The sequence below is a fragment of the Delphinapterus leucas genome, chromosome 13 (assembly GCF_059928025.1).
Source record: "Delphinapterus leucas isolate spDelLeu-1000000601 "Yukka" chromosome 13, BTC_Dleu_Yukka2, whole genome shotgun sequence".
NCBI classification, from domain to species: domain Eukaryota; kingdom Metazoa; phylum Chordata; class Mammalia; order Artiodactyla; family Monodontidae; genus Delphinapterus; species Delphinapterus leucas.
In genome coordinates this window covers 61,429,632-61,440,572 of record NC_143141.1, presented here as the reverse complement: position 1 = coordinate 61,440,572, position 10,941 = coordinate 61,429,632, and positions in this window count along the sequence as shown.

The window sequence follows — 10,941 nt, the reverse complement described above, 5'->3', positions numbered from 1 at the left end:
TCTAAAAAATGCTAAGCATCATCTGAACCTTTAATGAGTTATCATCTTTTTGCAATAGTAACTCAAAGATCACTGATCATCTTAACAAATATAATAATAATGAAAAAAGTTTGAAATGTTGTGAGAATTACCAAAATGTGACAAAAAGACATGAAGTGAGCAAATGTTGTTGGAATAATGGCACTGATAGACTTGCTTGACATAGTGTTGCCTTAAAGCTTCAATTTGTAAAAAACACAGTATCTGTGAAGCACAATAAAGCAAAGCACAAAAAAACAAGATATGCCTGTAATTGTTCATAGTAGTCTTTTATGATCCTTGGTATATCTGTGGTATCAGTTGTAGTGTCTCCTCTCTCATTTCTGATTTTATTTATTTGAGTTCTCTCTCTTTTTTTAAAATTTAATTTAGCTTCCAATTTTATCATTTCAAAAAACTTAGTTTCATAGATCTTTTATATTTCTTTTCTGTTCTCTATTTCATTTTTTCTGCTATATGCTTTGAAAGATGTTTAGGTAACTATTTCAATTTTTGTAATGTTTACCTTATAATTATATCTTCTTGTTTTATATTTAAACCTCTATTGAATTTACATTTTATTTTATATTGAAGTTATACTGAAGTTGTATTAAAATTTCCTGTCCATTTGATCTTCATTTTCTTGATGTGTTGTCCATGTAGACCAAAGAGAGACAAGTGATGGTTAATCCAAAATCTCTCTAACATTTAAGTTACTTTTGCCTCTAATTCATAACTACCAACTGTTAAAATTAACACTAAGTAAACAAAACTCTCATTTAAAACGAAGAGAAATGAACATTCCCTAGTTAGTCCATTTTCACAGCAATTTTAATGGTATCTCGAAGGATAGATCATATTATTTGGAATTTCTTCTCCACTTTTGAAGAGTTGATAAGCTGATATTTAATTGAATCTTACTCAAAACTTAAAATGAAGTCATCTTTATCATTTCCACTGTTGTTCTTATTCAGGATTTGTTACTTAGACATTGAACTGGTTTTGCACAGACAGAAAACATGTTTTATTAAATCTTTTTGATTAATAGCATCTTTTAACATGTTTAAGGAAAGACATGAATCTCTTTCCCCATATAATATACATCATATGAGAGCTACCAACTAACTATTACAGAGGTTCAAAACAGAGTGAGGACTGTGGACTGAGAAAAGTTAATAAGGACATGATTTTGAAGTGGCTTCTAAAATATGGGTAGACATTTGAGTTAGTACCTCTATAAGGAGCTGCTAGTGAAATGTTATAATGGCTCACGTGTATACCCATAAAACTGTAGAGGCAGAAGTATCCACTACAAAAAAAAAATGATAGAGTATCTGACTATATCAAAAATATTTTTGTCTATAAGTTACATGAAATAAAATTGGAGACTCTCAGTTTTATCCTAAAATCAGCTTGGAACCATTGAAAGTGTCATGAAGAAAAATACGTCTTGAGGGAAAAACAAAGAAAAACAAATGATAGAAAAGAAATTTGTTAATTTTTTTATTGGAGTATAATTGCTTTACAATGGTGTGTTAGTTTCTGCTTTATAACATACTGAATCAGCTATACATGTACATATATCCCCATACCTCCTTCCTCTTGCATCTCCCTCCCACCTTCCCTATCCCACCCCTCTAGGTGGTCACAAAACACTGAGCTGATCTCCCTGTGCTATGTGGCTGCTTCCCACTAGCTATCTATTTTACATTTGGTAGTATATATAAGTCCATGGCACTCTCTCACTTTGTCCCAGCTTACCCGTCCCCCTCCCCATGTCCTCAAGTCCATTCTCTACGTCTGTGTCTTTATTCCTGTCCTGCCCCTAGGTTCTTCATAACCTTTTTTTTTTTAGATTCCATATATATGTGTTAGCATACGGTATTTGTTTTTCTCTTTCTGACTTACTTCACTCTGTATGACAGACTCTATGTCCATCCACCTCACTACAGATAACTCAGTTTCGTTTCTTTTTATGGCTGAGTAATATTCCATTGTATACACATGCCACATCTTCTTTATGCATTCATCTGTCGATGGACACTTAGGTTGCTTCCATGTCCTGGCTGTTGTAAAGAACCCTAGTAACTAAAACGCTATTTTCCTATCAGAGAAAAGAATCTACCTTAAATGAATGACAATTTTTATTATGATCAAATCTGTTCTACAGAAAGGAAGAGAAACCCTAAGTAATGCTATTTGAGTTATAGAAGTAGTACTGTCATTTATGCTCCCCAGTGATCTCCAGGTAAAAACGTTAGTAAGAATGATGACAATTACCATAACTGCTGTTCATGCCAAAATGAAACCAGTTGCAAAACTTCTTTCCAAAGGAGGGTCTGTTGCTTGGTGTTTGGTCTCCTAGTACATTTGTCCTTTGAGAACCATGGCTGAAGTGATACTTTCAGCCTGATTACATCTTACCATGCTATTTAAACAAAATATAGTTCAATGTGGGAATAAGTTAGTTACTTTAGTTTTGAGCCCTCTCTTCAAAATAGCAACATATAATATGATAGGCAAATCTGTTTATACTTCCATTTTTTCCTTAAGTAGTTCTTCTTCTGAAGTAAAGATGTTTAAGTGATCATTTTAAACAATCACCAGATCAGAATATACCATGAGGACATTTTCCCAAATCATAAACATTGCCTTTCAGAGTTTAGTATCTCTTGGTACTATTGCTTTCAAATTGTGATCTGAAAATCCTCAAGTGATTTTAATGTAGTCTTTCACAGCTGCTTTTGAGTAAGGCTGAGGGAATTGTGAGTGAGAGGGGAGACCCCCATTTTTCTCTGTGTATTTTTTGACTAGAAAAGCTAAGACACTTTACAATGGTTCTTTACTTACAATTTCTTTTGAAGAAACAGTACTCCTGCCTTAAAAAGGAAAAATATATGACTTTTTCTGCTTTACAAAGGTTTTTTTTTTCTTTCTTTCCTTTTTTTTTCTTTTTTCTTTTTTTGAACTAATGAGCTGGAGCCATTGACCTAGTATACTTTATTGAAATAACTCATTTAATTTCATGTATTCTCTGGAGAGTCAGTAAAAACTTGGGACTGACATGTTTCTTTTCTTACTATTGTTTTCCACAATCTTATGAAGTTCATCTTCTCCAGACCTATCACCACTACTTACAGACACGAACATCCTTTTTCAGGGAGAACGGGCAGACAGGATAAAAAAAGATGTTTGATCTGAAGAGAACTTCACTGCGGCTAGCAGTAACTCCAATTTAATAGCCTTGCTTTTGCTATTACAATCAAGGAAAGGGCCTTTACATCTACAGTCCTTGTTCTAGTGATGGAAATGGCAGTGCCTCCAAGAGGTAAAGATAATTCTCAAGTGACATTAGGTAGAGGGCGTAGGGTGTGTAGGTGGCCAAAAGAAACAAGAAGAAAAATTACATGATTCAGAGAATAGACCCTTAAGGAACAAAATGTGAACTCAAGAAGAGAGTCAGTGAGAAGATAGAGTTTTATGAGCATTTAGCAAAAGAGGAAGTTGGCAGCTTGGTAAAAGATGGTTCCAATAACGGAGAGTCCTGCCATGTGGGGATAGGGGAGGCAGTATCTGAGGCTTCTTATCAAAGTGTTACAGTTCCAATACAATTTGATTTGTATGCAAGACATCCAGGACTCTTAAAATTTGAAAAGAAGAACAATGAATGCCATCCAAAACTTCAGTTCACAATTTTTTTTAAAGTTTACTTGATCTGTGAAGAAAAATGCAATACACGGAAGTCAATTTTTTTTTATTTGGCAACTGTTCTTCTCTCAACTAATAACTTTGAAGGAAACATAATTCTGTAATAAGCATAATGTGCCAGAACAAAGCAGAGATAGTCTTTGAAATTGAGTTTAGGGATCCAGAGAGGATGTTCAGCTTTAGAAGAACATAAACCATGCAAAATAGATCTATGCTTGCCTTTCCAGAATAGATGCAATTTTATCTGCCCATCTGAGAAGCTTCCAGATACTCTTTTCAGTTGACCCCAGCATTTCTGTACTGGTTTGTATGGTCTATGTGCATGTCCACACACAAACATACACCCATAAATGCATCATGTTTAAAACAATAGTCTGGATCCTTTCCAAAAGCCAGTGGAAGGAAACCTATATGCATTGCCGATAATATACAAGTTATTGTTACCGACCAAATCGGTATCTCCTAGGATAGTTAGAACCAGTTTTGTATTCTTCTATTTTGAAAAGTATCCCAGGTCACCCTTCATATACTAAACTTCTCCTAGAAAATCTTTCTCTTCTTCCACATTCTTCTCTATCCTACCCAGTGGAATTTCCCGAAATGTCTGTATTCTGTAGAAACACATTCACACAGAAACAGACATTTCCCTTAAGTTCCCATAGTGAAAACCATGGTGCTCTGCACATGTTTGGCACAACATCAAAGTTTTTGACTGACAGGCTGGCACTCCAGGCTAGCTGTGCTTCCCAGGCTGTGCTGAACAGAGCGGAAGCAGGGCTATGAAACTGATACTGTAGAATTATTTTGCCGAGGATGACTGTAGTGCCATGGGATGATGCATATTGCACTTGAACTGGCTAAACCACACCTCTGAAAGCGGTTTTCTGCAATATTTTCGTTGCCGTTTTGTTTTTGTTATTGCTGGGGGTGGGAAGGGAATGAAGATGGAGGAATACATCTTGTAAAAATATTCTGGGAATTCAGAATTTCTCTGTGGGTTCGGCCCTTAGGCATATAATTTTTCCCCAAAAGGATAGTTCAAAGTGTAACATGTTTATTTTATCGTTCAGCGTCAAGAAGTCCTCTGAGCTAACAAACACAAAAATCTCATCAAATTGCATCTAATTCGTCAAACGATTTCATGACTCACTTTAGGTTGGAGAAATCACAATTAAAGGCTTAAGTCCTGGGTAAAAATGGATCCGTAGCTATAGAAAATAATAATTCTTAATGAGAGCTTTTTTGGTGCTTGTCTTTTAAAGCATGTAACAGTTTCAATCATCTAGGAAACTTAAATGTCAGTAAAGTCCTTGACTTTACATGGAAATCATTTTGCTAATATCTGTAGGCCCACAGAGCTGCTTTGGAGGCACAAGTGGTCTTTTTAATAAATCAGTATCTAGGGAGTATTATTATTTTCTTAAATTTAGCTATATGGTCTTTCTTTTGGGGACTAAGAAGTTAGCTAAATATATAAGTACATGAATAAAAATCTATTAGGTATGTATCCTTCAGAGAAAGTCATGTGAGCAGTTTAAACAACACATATCATAATTCTTAAAGTCAGCCATTGGCATAAAGAGAAGAACAGGGTGGGTAAAAGGCTAGTGTTCCTTCGTTTGTCATAAGAAATGGACACTTATAGACTTGAAAGATGATATCTAATTGTATATAGTCTTAGTATTATAGATACATATTTTTGCCAGTCCAGGTTCCCATAGAGACTACAAAAAGATCTCCAGATACTCCGTGCTCTCAAGATTACAGCTCTCCTGGATTACACTGACATGCTAAAATATTTTACTTAAAATAGAACCGCTCCGTCAATGTGGCTGGGTCAGACAGGGTTTTCATCCTAAGCAACAACATGCTCTGCTAGAACCAGCTTTCACCTAAGAACAAGTAGGGTCTGCTGTCACTTTTCAGGTTGAATTTTAGGTTGAGGTTCTTTTCCTCCAAGGAAATATCCATCCGGAACATTTCAGTCATGATGGATACTCTAATAAAGTGGGTTCTCAAAGGGGAAGAAATCTGGATTCCTTTTTCTCAAGATGCTCCTTGGCCCCTATGCATACCTTTTCATCTATACTCCAACTATCACCTCTATATACCCAGGAAATTTCAAAATAAAAGTTATGGGTAGTCTCACAAGTTACTGTTTAGTAAATGCTATCCATTTGCATTACTAATTGGGGCCATTCAAATCATTATTTTCCTAATAATGAAAATCTGCTCTAGGTTTATATCTGTACCATATAGTCATAAAAGGGCTGGCATATATTTTTCTTAATTCCTCCTTAAAGGAGATTTGCTTTTTGAGCTGAAACTTTCTTCTCTGAACATACTAAAGAAAGAGACTATGTTTTATTCATTTGATATTTACATTTCCCCTCCCAGTCTAGCATACCATGTGGAAAGCACTGACTGAATGTTAAACTGAATTAAATTCCTATAATTTATCCTATTTCTACTTACAAAAAATGTGTCTCTCTGGTGTTTCTATTCTTCCCATTGGAGATACATAAAATAAATGGAATGACTTTTGAACATGAAAATTCTTTAAATATTTGATGGCGGCTATTTTGCCCTTACCCTTTTGGTATTCTTTACTCCAGACTAAACATCTCCAATTCCTTTAACTGTTTTCATATGTTAGGGAATCAACAACCCTCACCACCTCACTATGTGGTCCTAGATCAGAGATTCTTAAGTTGAAGTCCACAGATATCTAGAGAATTCATACATGGGTTTCAAGGAATGCTGCACACCTTCTGATATTGTAAATAAAATTTTGTGTGTAGATATTAAGCACATTTTTCTCGGGGAGATATCTACATAGCTTCTTGTAGATTCCCAGTGAAACACTATCTGTGATCTCCCAAAGATTAAACATCACTGATGGAAAAGTTATCCAGTTTTTTGTTGTTAATCTTAAAATGTGGTTCCCAAACTTGTACATAAATTTCTTGGTACAACCAGAGAAAGCACAGAGGAGCTGGTATTTCTCTTTTTCAAGACACAATTTTTTAATTAATGCAACTCAAGCTTCCTTGAGCCTTTACCTGTCATCTGATATTCTTAGTTAACACTAAATTTATTTGTAAATATTTGTAAATAAAACCACTGAGTCTTTTACCACACACACACACACACACACATATTCACCATCAAGCTGGTTTCCACTATTACTTTTATTTATTTATTTTATTTTTTATATAGCAAGTTCTTATTAGTTATCCATTTTATACATATTAGTGTATATATGTCAATCCCATACTACTTTTATATATCTTCTAGTGTGTAAGTCATAATTCTACATTTATATTACCTGTCAAACTTTATCATGTTGACGTGGCTCGTCATAGTCAGCGTCATTTTCTTGCATCTTATTTCTTATATTAATTAACCTTTCTGGTTTCTAAGCATTCACAAATTTGATAACCATGCCTTCTCTCTCATCTTCCAGGTTGTTGATCAAACCATTGACGGCTCTATATCAGTCCATAAAAAGCCCCCCTACACATTGTCTGTGAATCCATTAATCTACACTCTTTAGAGGTTTATCATTCAGATGTATCATTCAGATGTTTATCATTCATTGTATGACTGTTGAGTCATACAATACATAGCTCCCCAATGTTTTAGATGAGACACCATGAAAGATTTTGATAATGTCTAAACTAAATTAAGGGTTTACTTTATCAACAATGTGCAATTTGCTAATTCTGTCACCACAGAAAATAAGGTTAGTTGGGACAAAACTATACTTAACACAGTATAATCAGATGGTATTGTTACTGACTACTCCTTTTCTAAATTATGGTCGGCAATTCCAGAATATCAACAGTTTGAAATAATTATTAAAAGATTATCAATGCATAACACTACACTATTCCATAAAAATTTCTTGATTTCACTATTTTAGAATAGTGTAAGGTTTAGGAATTTTTATTTTTAAAAATGGATTATCTTCAAAATTTTGCTTTTAAAGCAACAAATTTGTTCTATAATATAGAAACAAGCATTTTAGAAGAATGAGAAAAATTGACCCACTTTGCTACAATAAAAGATTGTTGTCATTTTTTCAAAGGCAGAGTGAAGATTATTTATAACAAAACACTGCAACATATAATCTGTATATAAATATAGGGATATTGAATTATTTATACAAAATTAAGCATCATGATTTTATATTTTCTCAAAAATAAATTTTTTCCTTATTTGAATGATGTACAACTAAAATTTAAAATGTTGTAGAAAGGGGCTTCCCTGGTGGGGCAGTGGTTGAGAGTCCGCCTGCCGATGCAGGGGACACTGGTTTGTGCCCCAGTCCGGGAAGGTCCCACATGCCGTGGAGCGGCTGGGCCCGTGAGCCATGGCCGCTGAGCCTGCGCATCCGGAACCTGTTCTCCGCAACGGGAGAGGCCACAACAGTGAGAGGCCCGCGTACCGCAGAAAAAAAAAAAAAAAAAAATTTTGTAGAAGGAAGAAGCACTTACAGATTATTGACCAAATCAAATATGTTAATTTATTTCAATATCACAGATGGTTAAAAAATAATATTTATAATACTTCAATAATAATCATGTATAAATTACAGATGTCTTATTAATTTTAATAGTATATAATTTATGAGATACTGATTTACTGTGACATCTATAAATGTCAATAATTTTCTTAGAACTAAAAATGGTGAGTTAAGAGAGAGTAGTTTGAATTTTGGAGTGTGGTGCGAGTGAAATAAGAGTGAGTAAATAATTCAATAAATAAGAGAAAATGTGAAACAAAATGGAACACATAATTGGAAAATGTCTATTACTTCTTTAAAAGTTAATATCTTGCAGTGAGAAAAATTTTCCCGATTTTAGAAATATTAAAAGCCTATAAAAACAAACTTTAAGGAATAAAATAAAATTATTTTTGAATATATGTTTTCTATCAAAGTTTTTAAGATTGTAAAACATGTTTATTATCAAAGCACATTTAATTGCTGCAGAAAAGAAAACATGAACTACCTCAAAATGACCTTGATCTTGCATAATATATATTTATTTGCTGAAATGCAAACCATAACTCAGAGTGAAAGGACTGTCATCCAGGTCCCTTGCAAAGGAAAGAGCTGGAGATACTAAGATAACAGGAAATAAACCATGATAAGTTAATTACATAGAATATGCTTCACACATTTATAGTCTGGAAAATTACTTGAGCTGTTTGGGAAAGCTAAAACATATTTTTAGATCAAATGACCTATAAATATCTATCGAGCAAAAGGAAATTTTGAACCTGAATTTGTTATGAGTTCTTACATGCATCAGTTAACATAACACTAGTAACATCCTTCTCAAATCAGGTCCATCAATATGTGACCGCCTGCTTGTATGTTCCCAAACACTTACTTCCTTTCACCTGAAGAATGGCTAAAATATCTCTGTTAAGATCAAATTCCCTTCCACTTCCTACTCTTTTGCTCACAGAGTTGCTTCATGTTTATCAGTCATTGAGTCCTGCCATTCTATTAAGGGAGTGGCTCTCTGTGGCTTTTGAATTCTGAGCTCAGCGTTTTATTTACTTATGATAATTAAAATGTAGGGAACAAAGAAAAACATATCATCCTACTGCATAAAAGATGGAGAGCTTCCCCTTTTGGTTTCACCACTGTTTCTTCTCCTATGGAGATGAGAGGTAGCAATAGAGACTATGGTGGGCATCCTTGAATAACCCATGTAGTGAGAAATGAGAATCTTGGACTGTCCATTACCAGTAACATGCTTGTATATAGAATTCATGGTACACCTAGTCAGTGGCATACTACTTAGAAATAAAGAATGAATGGCTGTTATACTCAACAGCATAGATAAATATCACATATACAAGAATAAGGAAAAGAAAATAGTCACACAAAATATATACCGTATGATTTTTGCTATATGAAGTCTAAGAACTGGCAAAACTAACCTATTGTGATAAGTTAGAGAGAATGGTGGTTACCTAAGTTGTGCAGTGTATTCACTGAGATGGGGCATGAGGGAAACTTTTGAAATGTCTTATGTCTTGACCTGGCTGGTGATTGCCTGGTTGCACAGATACATGTAGAAGCTCCTTGAGCCACACTGTACTATATGATACTGTAATAAAACATTTTTAAAAAGCCATATTTAAATGTGGGCAACCAGGTGTAAATCAGCTTATATTGTATGTGGATATATATGACATTAAGTTTTTCTGTTTTGTTTTTTAGCTGCTCTAGTTACTTAAACTACCACCTAAGATATTTTAAATCTTATTTCTGGTTCTTCACTTATAGTCCAACTATATTATCACTTTTCATTCCACTTTTAATTGAAACCACCTCTTGATATTTTGTAACTCAATTTCAATATCTTTTCTGAAATGGGTATGTCTTAATTTGCATTTAAATAAAAGTCTACATTTTTGTATTTGTAATAAATTTTATGAAGATTCTGGGTTAAGGCTTCAGAAACAGGGTTCAGAAAAAGAATCTTACGAGCCCTTTATTTACAAACTCAATTAATTTTGATAGGATACAAAAGACTGTTACCTGGCTTTTGAGTTTTAGAAGCCATTGTCCTTTTTCATGATTGGGAAAATCGTGACCAAGAACTGAGAAACATTGTATAGTACATCTTATATAATAACAGTAGGCAAGAAATTAATAGAAACATATTTGTTACATAAGTATAATTTTTACAATATTGTATTTACAATCTTATCTATAGTAAATACATTTTTTGATTAGGTATCTTCATACATGTGCCATGTATCACCAAGACAGCAAGGAGATTCAAATTGCTGATGAAGAACCCTGTAACCTATAATCTCTCTCTCTCTCTCTCTCATCCCGTTACTTTTAGCTTTCACAGAAGGAGAAAGAAAATATAGAAGGAAGACATCATCCAACAGTACACTGACATTATTGGAAGATCATGTAGACATTTTATAAATAAAAGTCGTATTTGGTCCTTGGTTTTGCTTTCCCAGAAAAAGGAATCATTCTTTTTTCCTTCTGAAATTTATGTTTCCAAGAAACTGTAGCATTTCCTGAAATTAAACAAAAATCTAATCAAGGCATAATTTTCATATACCACATGACACATGTGTGTGTATTTGGTGATGCCTATCTCCCCCAAATGACATAGAATTACTATATGTGATGATCAGTCATGCTCACATAAAAAAGAAACCTCTGCCTGG